The sequence below is a fragment of the Hippichthys cyanospilos genome, chromosome 21 (genome assembly GCF_059441005.1).
Source record: "Hippichthys cyanospilos isolate Australia breed blue-spotted pipefish chromosome 21, RoL_Hcya_1.0, whole genome shotgun sequence".
NCBI lineage: Eukaryota > Metazoa > Chordata > Actinopteri > Syngnathiformes > Syngnathidae > Hippichthys > Hippichthys cyanospilos.
The window spans coordinates 15,363,787-15,379,940 of record NC_142389.1 but is presented as its reverse complement, the minus strand read 5'-3'; positions in this window follow the sequence as shown (position 1 = coordinate 15,379,940).

Sequence of the window (16,154 nt, the reverse complement as noted above, 5' to 3'; positions counted from 1 at the left end):
TTCATCCTGACCCTGCCTATGACCTCAGAGTGTCATTTACCCACAATGCATCTGTTTTGCGTAAGTTATAGCCCCCTAAAACTCGCGAAAAATCTGATTTTTTATGTTTCCTCTTGTGATATCTCCATTTGCGTCCGACATATACTTATTGTTTCAATTTTAGGTGTTTCCCATCATGGGTTAGATTGCCAAGAACACCCCCGCACCAACAATTTATAGTTTTTCCCATTTTTTTACCCATAATTCCTCAGTTAATTGTTCTCGCCAAAACATTGTAACCTTCTGTCTTTGCCATTCTTCATCCGATTCCCACCGTTCTAACTTTATATGATTCCATTCATCCCCGCCAATTCATTGGTGTACTCGTTTACCTCTTACCAGAATTCAAAGTTGCACCACAATTCCACACACTGTACCTTTAATGAACCAATTCATTTTCAATGAGGTCATTCATTGTGTGGGCGTTTGGCCTTTGGTGACTACTGTTGAGGTAGTCAAAGTACTCCATTTCCCATGGGGTCGTCAGGTGGCCATCTTGGACACTTGCCCACATACACTGAGACTCCATTTCCCATCAAACCTCAGGGGTGGCCATCTTGGATATCTGATCCGATATCTTCATCCGATTCCTACCGTTCCAACTTTAAACGATTCCCCTGAGTCCTGCCATTTCATGGTGATATCCTTTTTCTTTTTCCCAGAATTCAAAAACTACCCACAATCCCACTTTCAGTTTTTCCCTTGTATCTTTGTCATTCTTGCTGCGATTTCCACTGTTCCAACTTTAATCGATTCCCCCAATGCCCGCCCATCCATTTTTACCCACAATTCAAAAATGACCCACAATTCCGTTTTTTCAGTTTTTCCCTTATATCTTTGCCATTCTTCATCCGATTCCGACCATTCTAACTTTAATCGATTCCCCCAAGTCCCGCCATTCCATGGTGGTATCCGCTTTCTTCCCAGAATTCAAAAATTACCCACAATTCCACTTTTTTCAGTTTTTCCCTTATATCTTTGCCATTCTTCATCCAATTCCGACCGTTCCAACTTTATTCAATTCCCCCAACGCCCGCCAATGCATTTTTACGTACAATTCAAAAATTACCCACAATTCCACTTTTTCAGTTTTTTCCTTATATCTTTGCCATTCTTCACTCGATTCCGACCATTCCAACTTTAATCGATTCCTCGAAGTCCCACCATTCCACGGTGGTATCCGCTTTCTTCCCAGAGTTCAAAAATTACCCACAATTCCACTTTTTCAGTTTTTCCCTTGTATTTTAGCCATTCCTGCTGCGATTTCCTTCGTTCCAACTTTAATCGATTCCCCCAATGCCCGCTAATGCATTTTTACCCACAATTCAAAAATTACCCACAATTCCACTATTTCAGTTTTTTCCTTTTATCTTTGCCATTCTTCACTCGATTCCGACCATTCCAACTTTAATCGATTCCTCGAAGTCCCACCATTCCACGGTGGTTTCCGCTTTCTTCCCAGAGTTCAAAAATTACCCACAATTCCACTTTTTCAGTTTTTCCCTTGTAACTTTGCCATTCCTGCTGCGATTTCCACCGTTCCAACTTTAATCGTTTCTCCCAATGCCCACCCATCCATTTTTACCCACATTTCAAAAATTACCCACAATTCCACTATTTCTGTTTTTCCCTTATATCTTTGCCATTCTTCATCCAATTCCGACCGTTCCAACTTTAATCAATTCCCCCAATGCCCGCCAAAGCATTTTTACCCACAATTCAAAAATTACCCACAATTCCACTTCTTTCAGTTTTTCCCCTATATCTTTGCCATTCTTCATCCGATTCCTACCGTTCCAACTTTAATCGATTCCCCATATTCCCGCTATTCCATTCGTGTATCCATTTTTCTCTTCCTACAATTCAAGATTTTCCCACAATTCCTCATTTTTCAGTGTTTTCTTGTATCTTCTACATTGTTTGACCTTTTCAAACAATTCCAAATCTGTATCATTCACATGATGTCACAGATTCAAGCACTCAAACTTTCAACATCACTCTAGCGTTCAGCACCGCTACCTTCAAAGGTTACACCTTCACACGCAATTTCTTCAGGAATTGCATATTTTCTAGTTATTGTGTGAAGGTGGAACCTTCACACATATGTTATTCTACCGCTTTATTATTATTATTATTATTATTATTATTATTCCGCCCTGTTTTTCGGCACGTTTCAACTCATTCCCAGTTTATTTAATTCACCCCGTTCCACTTTCATGTTATTCCACTTATTCGGGAATGAGGGGTTTCCATTTTTCACATTCCAAATATTCACAGTTTTCCCAGAATTCCCGGTTTTCCACCCCAAAAAGTTCCATTGACTTACATTGGGTCATTTTTCGTTTCATTATTACAGCTTTCCTTTTTAATATTTTCAATATTTAACTCATACATCTCGTCTTAGGGATCCTTCCCGTCATTCCAGTAATTAATACATTTCAATATTTTCCCATAATTCCATATTTTTCCATCTTTAAATATCCATAATTCATTTCCAATGGGAGGGCTTCCCATTCATTCCCAATGGGAGATTGAACATTTCACATTTTGAGCTTTCCTTTTTCATATTCATAACATTTAACTCATTCATTCTGCCTTATGGCTCATTCCCATCATTCCTAGAGTTCATAATTATTCATATTTTCCCATAATTCCATATTTTTCACCTATTACAATTCATAATTCATTCCCAATGGCCGATTTAACATTTCTTATTTGAAGCTTCCCAATACCACATTTAAATCATTCAGCTAATGCATTTCACATTGTCATCATTATACATTATAACACATTCCAGTATTTCATAAATATATTAAAAATATTACCCATAATTCCTCATTCCCATTTTATTCAACAAAACTTTGTAACGTTCTATCTCGGCCATTCCTGCTCCGATTCCCACCGTTCCAACTTTAATCGATTCCACTGATGCCCGCCATTCCATTCGTGTATCCATTTACCTCTTCTCAAAATTAAAAATTTTGTCACAATTCCACACACTGTACCTTTAATAAACCAATTCATTTTCAATGAGGTCATTCATTGTGTGGGCGTTTCGCCTTCGGTGACTGCTGGTTAGGAAGACAAAGTACTCCGTTTCCCAAGGGGTCGTCAAGCGGCCATCTTGGACACTTGCCCACATACACTGAGACTCCATTTCCCATCAACCCTCAGGGGCGGCCATCTTGGATATCTGATCAGACATCTCTTGAGCGCTCAGCCCAACTTCCACCCAGGATGGCGGCCATCTTGGTTAACTCAGAACAATAAAAACAACACTCTCCTAATGTTGAACATCCAAACTAATAATTATAATCCCCCAAAATTCAGAATTTGAACTTTAAGTGTACTTTTTTCTTACTTTTTGAAATTTTGTGATATTTTACAAAATTCAAAAAATTGTTGTTTTTTTCACTTTAATGACTACAGGTGTTTGTCCGATTCAGTTTGACTCAGCGTTTAACCGTTCATCTTGACCCTGCCTATGACCTCAGGGTGTCATTTACCCACAATGCATCTGTTTTGCATAAGTAGTAGCCCCCTAAAACTCGCGAAAAATGCAATTTTTTTTGTTTCCTCTTGTGATATCTCCATTTGCGTCCGACCTATACTTATCATTCCAACTTTAGGTGTTTCCCATTCTGGGTTAGATTGCCAAGAACACCCCCGCACCAACAATTTATAGTTTTTCCCATTTTTTACCCATAATTCCTCAGTTAATTGTTCTCGCCAAAACATTTTAACCTTCTGTCTTTGCCATTCTTCATCCGATTCCCACCGTTCCAACTTTATATGATTCCATTCATCCCCGCCAATTCGTTGGTGTATTCATTTACCTCTTACCAGAATTCAAAGATTTACCACAATTCCACACACTGTACCTTTAATGAACCAATTCATTTTCAATGCGGTCATTCATTGTGTGGGCGTTTGGCCTTCGGTGACTACTGTTCAGGTAGACAAAGTACTCCATTTCCCATGGGGTCGTCAAGCGGCCATCTTGGACACTTGCCCACATACACTGAAACTCCATTTCCCATCAACCCTCAGGGGCGGCCATCTTGGATATCTGATCAGACATCTCATGAGCGCTCAGCCCAACTTCCACCCAGGATGGCGGCCATCTTGGTTAACTCAGAACAATAAAAACAACACTCTCCTAATGTTGAACATCCAAACTATTAAATATAATCCCCCAAAATTCAGAATTTGAACTTTAAGTGTACTTTTTTCTCACTTTTTGAAATTTTGTGATATTTTACTAAATTCATAAAATTTTTGTTTTTTTCACTTTAATGACTACAGGTGTTTGTCCGATTCAGGCCAATTCAGCGTTTAACCGTTCATCTTGACCCTGCCTATGACCTCAGAGTGTCATTTACCCACAATGCATCTGTTTTGCGTAAGTTATAGCCCCCTAAAACTCGCGAAAAATCTGATTTTTTATGTTTCCTCTTGTGATATCTCCATTTGCGTCCGACATATACTTATTGTTTCAATTTTAGGTGTTTCCCATCATGGGTTAGATTGCCAAGAACACCCCCGCACCAACAATTTATAGTTTTTCCCATTTTTTTACCCATAATTCCTCAGTTAATTGTTCTCGCCAAAACATTGTAACCTTCTGTCTTTGCCATTCTTCATCCGATTCCCACCGTTCCAACTTTATATGATTCCATTCATCCCCGCCAATTCATTGGTGTATTCATTTACCTCTTACCAGAATTCAAAGATTTACCACAATTCCACACACTGTACCTTTAATGAACCAATTCATTTTCAATGCGGTCATTCATTGTGTGGGCGTTTGGCCTTCGGTGACTACTGTTCAGGTAGACAAAGTACTCCATTTCCCATGGGGTCGTCAAGCGGCCATCTTGGACACTTGCCCACATACACTGAGACTCCATTTCCCATCAACCCTCAGGGGCGGCCATCTTGGATATCTGATCAGACATCTCATGAGCGCTCAGCCCAACTTCCACCCAGGATGGCGGCCATCTTGGTTAACTCAGAACAATAAAAACAACACTCTCCTAATGTTGAACATCCAACCTATTAAATATAATCCCCCAAAATTCAGAATTTGAACTTTAAGTGTACTTTTTTCTCACTTTTTGAAATTTTGTGATATTTTACTAAATTCATAAAATTTTTGTTTTTTTCTCTTTAATGACTACAGGTGTTTGTCCGATTCAGGCCAATTCAGCGTTTAACCGTTCATCCTGACCCTGCCTATGACCTCAGAGTGTCATTTACCCACAATGCATCTGTTTTGCGTAAGTTATAGCCCCCTAAAACTCGCGAAAAATCTGATTTTTTATGTTTCCTCTTGTGATATCTCCATTTGCGTCCGACATATACTTATTGTTTCAATTTTAGGTGTTTCCCATCATGGGTTAGATTGCCAAGAACACCCCCGCACCAACAATTTATAGTTTTTCCCATTTTTTTACCCATAATTCCTCAGTTAATTGTTCTCGCCAAAACATTGTAACCTTCTGTCTTTGCCATTCTTCATCCGATTCCCACCGTTCTAACTTTATATGATTCCATTCATCCCCGCCAATTCATTGGTGTACTCGTTTACCTCTTACCAGAATTCAAAGTTGCACCACAATTCCACACACTGTACCTTTAATGAACCAATTCATTTTCAATGAGGTCATTCATTGTGTGGGCGTTTGGCCTTTGGTGACTACTGTTGAGGTAGTCAAAGTACTCCATTTCCCATGGGGTCGTCAGGTGGCCATCTTGGACACTTGCCCACATACACTGAGACTCCATTTCCCATCAAACCTCAGGGGTGGCCATCTTGGATATCTGATCCGATATCTTCATCCGATTCCTACCGTTCCAACTTTAAACGATTCCCCTGAGTCCTGCCATTTCATGGTGATATCCTTTTTCTTTTTCCCAGAATTCAAAAACTACCCACAATCCCACTTTCAGTTTTTCCCTTGTATCTTTGTCATTCTTGCTGCGATTTCCACTGTTCCAACTTTAATCGATTCCCCCAATGCCCGCCCATCCATTTTTACCCACAATTCAAAAATGACCCACAATTCCGTTTTTTCAGTTTTTCCCTTATATCTTTGCCATTCTTCATCCGATTCCGACCATTCTAACTTTAATCGATTCCCCCAAGTCCCGCCATTCCATGGTGGTATCCGCTTTCTTCCCAGAATTCAAAAATTACCCACAATTCCACTTTTTTCAGTTTTTCCCTTATATCTTTGCCATTCTTCATCCAATTCCGACCGTTCCAACTTTATTCAATTCCCCCAACGCCCGCCAATGCATTTTTACGTACAATTCAAAAATTACCCACAATTCCACTTTTTCAGTTTTTTCCTTATATCTTTGCCATTCTTCACTCGATTCCGACCATTCCAACTTTAATCGATTCCTCGAAGTCCCACCATTCCACGGTGGTATCCGCTTTCTTCCCAGAGTTCAAAAATTACCCACAATTCCACTTTTTCAGTTTTTCCCTTGTATTTTAGCCATTCCTGCTGCGATTTCCTTCGTTCCAACTTTAATCGATTCCCCCAATGCCCGCTAATGCATTTTTACCCACAATTCAAAAATTACCCACAATTCCACTATTTCAGTTTTTTCCTTTTATCTTTGCCATTCTTCACTCGATTCCGACCATTCCAACTTTAATCGATTCCTCGAAGTCCCACCATTCCACGGTGGTTTCCGCTTTCTTCCCAGAGTTCAAAAATTACCCACAATTCCACTTTTTCAGTTTTTCCCTTGTAACTTTGCCATTCCTGCTGCGATTTCCACCGTTCCAACTTTAATCGTTTCTCCCAATGCCCACCCATCCATTTTTACCCACATTTCAAAAATTACCCACAATTCCACTATTTCTGTTTTTCCCTTATATCTTTGCCATTCTTCATCCAATTCCGACCGTTCCAACTTTAATCAATTCCCCCAATGCCCGCCAAAGCATTTTTACCCACAATTCAAAAATTACCCACAATTCCACTTCTTTCAGTTTTTCCCCTATATCTTTGCCATTCTTCATCCGATTCCTACCGTTCCAACTTTAATCGATTCCCCATATTCCCGCTATTCCATTCGTGTATCCATTTTTCTCTTCCTACAATTCAAGATTTTCCCACAATTCCTCATTTTTCAGTGTTTTCTTGTATCTTCTACATTGTTTGACCTTTTCAAACAATTCCAAATCTGTATCATTCACATGATGTCACAGATTCAAGCACTCAAACTTTCAACATCACTCTAGCGTTCAGCACCGCTACCTTCAAAGGTTACACCTTCACACGCAATTTCTTCAGGAATTGCATATTTTCTAGTTATTGTGTGAAGGTGGAACCTTCACACATATGTTATTCTACCGCTTTATTATTATTATTATTATTATTATTATTATTCCGCCCTGTTTTTCGGCACGTTTCAACTCATTCCCAGTTTATTTAATTCACCCCGTTCCACTTTCATGTTATTCCACTTATTCGGGAATGAGGGGTTTCCATTTTTCACATTCCAAATATTCACAGTTTTCCCAGAATTCCCGGTTTTCCACCCCAAAAAGTTCCATTGACTTACATTGGGTCATTTTTCGTTTCATTATTACAGCTTTCCTTTTTAATATTTTCAATATTTAACTCATACATCTCGTCTTAGGGATCCTTCCCGTCATTCCAGTAATTAATACATTTCAATATTTTCCCATAATTCCATATTTTTCCATCTTTAAATATCCATAATTCATTTCCAATGGGAGGGCTTCCCATTCATTCCCAATGGGAGATTGAACATTTCACATTTTGAGCTTTCCTTTTTCATATTCATAACATTTAACTCATTCATTCTGCCTTATGGCTCATTCCCATCATTCCTAGAGTTCATAATTATTCATATTTTCCCATAATTCCATATTTTTCACCTATTACAATTCATAATTCATTCCCAATGGCCGATTTAACATTTCTTATTTGAAGCTTCCCAATACCACATTTAAATCATTCAGCTAATGCATTTCACATTGTCATCATTATACATTATAACACATTCCAGTATTTCATAAATATATTAAAAATATTACCCATAATTCCTCATTCCCATTTTATTCAACAAAACTTTGTAACGTTCTATCTCGGCCATTCCTGCTCCGATTCCCACCGTTCCAACTTTAATCGATTCCACTGATGCCCGCCATTCCATTCGTGTATCCATTTACCTCTTCTCAAAATTAAAAATTTTGTCACAATTCCACACACTGTACCTTTAATAAACCAATTCATTTTCAATGAGGTCATTCATTGTGTGGGCGTTTCGCCTTCGGTGACTGCTGGTTAGGAAGACAAAGTACTCCGTTTCCCAAGGGGTCGTCAAGCGGCCATCTTGGACACTTGCCCACATACACTGAGACTCCATTTCCCATCAACCCTCAGGGGCGGCCATCTTGGATATCTGATCAGACATCTCTTGAGCGCTCAGCCCAACTTCCACCCAGGATGGCGGCCATCTTGGTTAACTCAGAACAATAAAAACAACACTCTCCTAATGTTGAACATCCAAACTAATAATTATAATCCCCCAAAATTCAGAATTTGAACTTTAAGTGTACTTTTTTCTTACTTTTTGAAATTTTGTGATATTTTACAAAATTCAAAAAATTGTTGTTTTTTTCACTTTAATGACTACAGGTGTTTGTCCGATTCAGTTTGACTCAGCGTTTAACCGTTCATCTTGACCCTGCCTATGACCTCAGGGTGTCATTTACCCACAATGCATCTGTTTTGCATAAGTAGTAGCCCCCTAAAACTCGCGAAAAATGCAATTTTTTTTGTTTCCTCTTGTGATATCTCCATTTGCGTCCGACCTATACTTATCATTCCAACTTTAGGTGTTTCCCATTCTGGGTTAGATTGCCAAGAACACCCCCGCACCAACAATTTATAGTTTTTCCCATTTTTTACCCATAATTCCTCAGTTAATTGTTCTCGCCAAAACATTTTAACCTTCTGTCTTTGCCATTCTTCATCCGATTCCCACCGTTCCAACTTTATATGATTCCATTCATCCCCGCCAATTCGTTGGTGTATTCATTTACCTCTTACCAGAATTCAAAGATTTACCACAATTCCACACACTGTACCTTTAATGAACCAATTCATTTTCAATGCGGTCATTCATTGTGTGGGCGTTTGGCCTTCGGTGACTACTGTTCAGGTAGACAAAGTACTCCATTTCCCATGGGGTCGTCAAGCGGCCATCTTGGACACTTGCCCACATACACTGAAACTCCATTTCCCATCAACCCTCAGGGGCGGCCATCTTGGATATCTGATCAGACATCTCATGAGCGCTCAGCCCAACTTCCACCCAGGATGGCGGCCATCTTGGTTAACTCAGAACAATAAAAACAACACTCTCCTAATGTTGAACATCCAAACTATTAAATATAATCCCCCAAAATTCAGAATTTGAACTTTAAGTGTACTTTTTTCTCACTTTTTGAAATTTTGTGATATTTTACTAAATTCATAAAATTTTTGTTTTTTTCACTTTAATGACTACAGGTGTTTGTCCGATTCAGGCCAATTCAGCGTTTAACCGTTCATCTTGACCCTGCCTATGACCTCAGAGTGTCATTTACCCACAATGCATCTGTTTTGCGTAAGTTATAGCCCCCTAAAACTCGCGAAAAATCAGATTTTTTATGTTTCCTCTTGTGATATCTCCATTTGCGTCCGACATATACTTATTGTTTCAATTTTAGGTGTTTCCCATCATGGGTTAGATTGCCAAGAACACCCCCGCACCAACAATTTATAGTTTTTCCCATTTTTTTACCCATAATTCCTCAGTTAATTGTTCTCGCCAAAACATTGTAACCTTCTGTCTTTGCCATTCTTCATCCGATTCCCACCGTTCCAACTTTATATGATTCCATTCATCCCCGCCAATTCATTGGTGTATTCATTTACCTCTTACCAGAATTCAAAGATTTACCACAATTCCACACACTGTACCTTTAATGAACCAATTCATTTTCAATGCGGTCATTCATTGTGTGGGCGTTTGGCCTTCGGTGACTACTGTTCAGGTAGACAAAGTACTCCATTTCCCATGGGGTCGTCAAGCGGCCATCTTGGACACTTGCCCACATACACTGAGACTCCATTTCCCATCAACCCTCAGGGGCGGCCATCTTGGATATCTGATCAGACATCTCATGAGCGCTCAGCCCAACTTCCACCCAGGATGGCGGCCATCTTGGTTAACTCAGAACAATAAAAACAACACTCTCCTAATGTTGAACATCCAACCTATTAAATATAATCCCCCAAAATTCAGAATTTGAACTTTAAGTGTACTTTTTTCTCACTTTTTGAAATTTTGTGATATTTTACTAAATTCATAAAATTTTTGTTTTTTTCTCTTTAATGACTACAGGTGTTTGTCCGATTCAGGCCAATTCAGCGTTTAACCGTTCATCCTGACCCTGCCTATGACCTCAGAGTGTCATTTACCCACAATGCATCTGTTTTGCGTAAGTTATAGCCCCCTAAAACTCGCGAAAAATCTGATTTTTTATGTTTCCTCTTGTGATATCTCCATTTGCGTCCGACATATACTTATTGTTTCAATTTTAGGTGTTTCCCATCATGGGTTAGATTGCCAAGAACACCCCCGCACCAACAATTTATAGTTTTTCCCATTTTTTTACCCATAATTCCTCAGTTAATTGTTCTCGCCAAAACATTGTAACCTTCTGTCTTTGCCATTCTTCATCCGATTCCCACCGTTCTAACTTTATATGATTCCATTCATCCCCGCCAATTCATTGGTGTACTCGTTTACCTCTTACCAGAATTCAAAGTTGCACCACAATTCCACACACTGTACCTTTAATGAACCAATTCATTTTCAATGAGGTCATTCATTGTGTGGGCGTTTGGCCTTTGGTGACTACTGTTGAGGTAGTCAAAGTACTCCATTTCCCATGGGGTCGTCAGGTGGCCATCTTGGACACTTGCCCACATACACTGAGACTCCATTTCCCATCAAACCTCAGGGGTGGCCATCTTGGATATCTGATCCGATATCTTCATCCGATTCCTACCGTTCCAACTTTAAACGATTCCCCTGAGTCCTGCCATTTCATGGTGATATCCTTTTTCTTTTTCCCAGAATTCAAAAACTACCCACAATCCCACTTTCAGTTTTTCCCTTGTATCTTTGTCATTCTTGCTGCGATTTCCACTGTTCCAACTTTAATCGATTCCCCCAATGCCCGCCCATCCATTTTTACCCACAATTCAAAAATGACCCACAATTCCGTTTTTTCAGTTTTTCCCTTATATCTTTGCCATTCTTCATCCGATTCCGACCATTCTAACTTTAATCGATTCCCCCAAGTCCCGCCATTCCATGGTGGTATCCGCTTTCTTCCCAGAATTCAAAAATTACCCACAATTCCACTTTTTTCAGTTTTTCCCTTATATCTTTGCCATTCTTCATCCAATTCCGACCGTTCCAACTTTATTCAATTCCCCCAACGCCCGCCAATGCATTTTTACGTACAATTCAAAAATTACCCACAATTCCACTTTTTCAGTTTTTTCCTTATATCTTTGCCATTCTTCACTCGATTCCGACCATTCCAACTTTAATCGATTCCTCGAAGTCCCACCATTCCACGGTGGTATCCGCTTTCTTCCCAGAGTTCAAAAATTACCCACAATTCCACTTTTTCAGTTTTTCCCTTGTATTTTAGCCATTCCTGCTGCGATTTCCTTCGTTCCAACTTTAATCGATTCCCCCAATGCCCGCTAATGCATTTTTACCCACAATTCAAAAATTACCCACAATTCCACTATTTCAGTTTTTTCCTTTTATCTTTGCCATTCTTCACTCGATTCCGACCATTCCAACTTTAATCGATTCCTCGAAGTCCCACCATTCCACGGTGGTTTCCGCTTTCTTCCCAGAGTTCAAAAATTACCCACAATTCCACTTTTTCAGTTTTTCCCTTGTAACTTTGCCATTCCTGCTGCGATTTCCACCGTTCCAACTTTAATCGTTTCTCCCAATGCCCACCCATCCATTTTTACCCACATTTCAAAAATTACCCACAATTCCACTATTTCTGTTTTTCCCTTATATCTTTGCCATTCTTCATCCAATTCCGACCGTTCCAACTTTAATCAATTCCCCCAATGCCCGCCAAAGCATTTTTACCCACAATTCAAAAATTACCCACAATTCCACTTCTTTCAGTTTTTCCCCTATATCTTTGCCATTCTTCATCCGATTCCTACCGTTCCAACTTTAATCGATTCCCCATATTCCCGCTATTCCATTCGTGTATCCATTTTTCTCTTCCTACAATTCAAGATTTTCCCACAATTCCTCATTTTTCAGTGTTTTCTTGTATCTTCTACATTGTTTGACCTTTTCAAACAATTCCAAATCTGTATCATTCACATGATGTCACAGATTCAAGCACTCAAACTTTCAACATCACTCTAGCGTTCAGCACCGCTACCTTCAAAGGTTACACCTTCACACGCAATTTCTTCAGGAATTGCATATTTTCTAGTTATTGTGTGAAGGTGGAACCTTCACACATATGTTATTCTACCGCTTTATTATTATTATTATTATTATTATTATTATTCCGCCCTGTTTTTCGGCACGTTTCAACTCATTCCCAGTTTATTTAATTCACCCCGTTCCACTTTCATGTTATTCCACTTATTCGGGAATGAGGGGTTTCCATTTTTCACATTCCAAATATTCACAGTTTTCCCAGAATTCCCGGTTTTCCACCCCAAAAAGTTCCATTGACTTACATTGGGTCATTTTTCGTTTCATTATTACAGCTTTCCTTTTTAATATTTTCAATATTTAACTCATACATCTCGTCTTAGGGATCCTTCCCGTCATTCCAGTAATTAATACATTTCAATATTTTCCCATAATTCCATATTTTTCCATCTTTAAATATCCATAATTCATTTCCAATGGGAGGGCTTCCCATTCATTCCCAATGGGAGATTGAACATTTCACATTTTGAGCTTTCCTTTTTCATATTCATAACATTTAACTCATTCATTCTGCCTTATGGCTCATTCCCATCATTCCTAGAGTTCATAATTATTCATATTTTCCCATAATTCCATATTTTTCACCTATTACAATTCATAATTCATTCCCAATGGCCGATTTAACATTTCTTATTTGAAGCTTCCCAATACCACATTTAAATCATTCAGCTAATGCATTTCACATTGTCATCATTATACATTATAACACATTCCAGTATTTCATAAATATATTAAAAATATTACCCATAATTCCTCATTCCCATTTTATTCAACAAAACTTTGTAACGTTCTATCTCGGCCATTCCTGCTCCGATTCCCACCGTTCCAACTTTAATCGATTCCACTGATGCCCGCCATTCCATTCGTGTATCCATTTACCTCTTCTCAAAATTAAAAATTTTGTCACAATTCCACACACTGTACCTTTAATAAACCAATTCATTTTCAATGAGGTCATTCATTGTGTGGGCGTTTCGCCTTCGGTGACTGCTGGTTAGGAAGACAAAGTACTCCGTTTCCCAAGGGGTCGTCAAGCGGCCATCTTGGACACTTGCCCACATACACTGAGACTCCATTTCCCATCAACCCTCAGGGGCGGCCATCTTGGATATCTGATCAGACATCTCTTGAGCGCTCAGCCCAACTTCCACCCAGGATGGCGGCCATCTTGGTTAACTCAGAACAATAAAAACAACACTCTCCTAATGTTGAACATCCAAACTAATAATTATAATCCCCCAAAATTCAGAATTTGAACTTTAAGTGTACTTTTTTCTTACTTTTTGAAATTTTGTGATATTTTACAAAATTCAAAAAATTGTTGTTTTTTTCACTTTAATGACTACAGGTGTTTGTCCGATTCAGTTTGACTCAGCGTTTAACCGTTCATCTTGACCCTGCCTATGACCTCAGGGTGTCATTTACCCACAATGCATCTGTTTTGCATAAGTAGTAGCCCCCTAAAACTCGCGAAAAATGCAATTTTTTTTGTTTCCTCTTGTGATATCTCCATTTGCGTCCGACCTATACTTATCATTCCAACTTTAGGTGTTTCCCATTCTGGGTTAGATTGCCAAGAACACCCCCGCACCAACAATTTATAGTTTTTCCCATTTTTTACCCATAATTCCTCAGTTAATTGTTCTCGCCAAAACATTTTAACCTTCTGTCTTTGCCATTCTTCATCCGATTCCCACCGTTCCAACTTTATATGATTCCATTCATCCCCGCCAATTCATTGGTGTATTCATTTACCTCTTACCAGAATTCAAAGATTTACCACAATTCCACACACTGTACCTTTAATGAACCAATTCATTTTCAATGCGGTCATTCATTGTGTGGGCGTTTGGCCTTCGGTGACTACTGTTCAGGTAGACAAAGTACTCCATTTCCCATGGGGTCGTCAAGCGGCCATCTTGGACACTTGCCCACATACACTGAGACTCCATTTCCCATCAACCCTCAGGGGCGGCCATCTTGGATATCTGATCAGACATCTCATGAGCGCTCAGCCCAACTTCCACCCAGGATGGCGGCCATCTTGGTTAACTCAGAACAATAAAAACAACACTCTCCTAATGTTGAACATCCAAACTATTAAATATAATCCCCCAAAATTCAGAATTTGAACTTTAAGTGTACTTTTTTCTCACTTTTTGAAATTTTGTGATATTTTACTAAATTCATAAAATTTTTGTTTTTTTCTCTTTAATGACTACAGGTGTTTGTCCGATTCAGGCCAAGTCAGCGTTTAACCGTTCATCTTGACCCTGCCTATGACCTCAGAGTGTCATTTACCCACAATGCATCTGTTTTGCGTAAGTTATAGCCCCCTAAAACTCGCGAAAAATCTGATTTTTTATGTTTCCTCTTGTGATATCTCCATTTGCGTCCGACATATACTTATTGTTTCAATTTTAGGTGTTTCCCATCATGGGTTAGATTGCCAAGAACACCCCCGCACCAACAATTTATAGTTTTTCCCATTTTTTTACCCATAATTCCTCAGTTAATTGTTCTCGCCAAAACATTGTAACCTTCTGTCTTTGCCATTCTTCATCCGATTCCCACCGTTCCAACTTTATATGATTCCATTCATCCCCGCCAATTCATTGGTGTATTCATTTACCTCTTACCAGAATTCAAAGATTTACCACAATTCCACACACTGTACCTTTAATGAACCAATTCATTTTCAATGCGGTCATTCATTGTGTGGGCGTTTGGCCTTCGGTGACTACTGTTCAGGTAGACAAAGTACTCCATTTCCCATGGGGTCGTCAAGCGGCCATCTTGGACACTTGCCCACATACACTGAGACTCCATTTCCCATCAACCCTCAGGGGCGGCCATCTTGGATATCTGATCAGACATCTCATGAGCGCTCAGCCCAACTTCCACCCAGGATGGCGGCCATCTTGGTTAACTCAGAACAATAAAAACAACACTCTCCTAATGTTGAACATCCAAACTATTAAATATAATCCCCCAAAATTCAGAATTTGAACTTTAAGTGTACTTTTTTCTCACTTTTTGAAATTTTGTGATATTTTACTAAATTCATAAAATTTTTGTTTTTTTCTCTTTAATGACTACAGGTGTTTGTCCGATTCAGGCCAAGTCAGCGTTTAACCGTTCATCTTGACCCTGCCTATGACCTCAGAGTGTCATTTACCCACAATGCATCTGTTTTGCGTAAGTTATAGCCCCCTAAAACTCGCGAAAAATCTGATTTTTTATGTTTCCTCTTGTGATATCTCCATTTGCGTCCGACATATACTTATTGTTTCAATTTTAGGTGTTTCCCATCATGGGTTAGATTGCCAAGAACACCCCCGCACCAACAATTTATAGTTTTTCCCATTTTTTTACCCATAATTCCTCAGTTAATTGTTCTCGCCAAAACATTGTAACCTTCTGTCTTTGCCATTCTTCATCCGATTCCCACCGTTCCAACTTTATATGATTCCATTCATCCCCGCCAATTCATTGGTGTATTCATTTACCTCTTACCA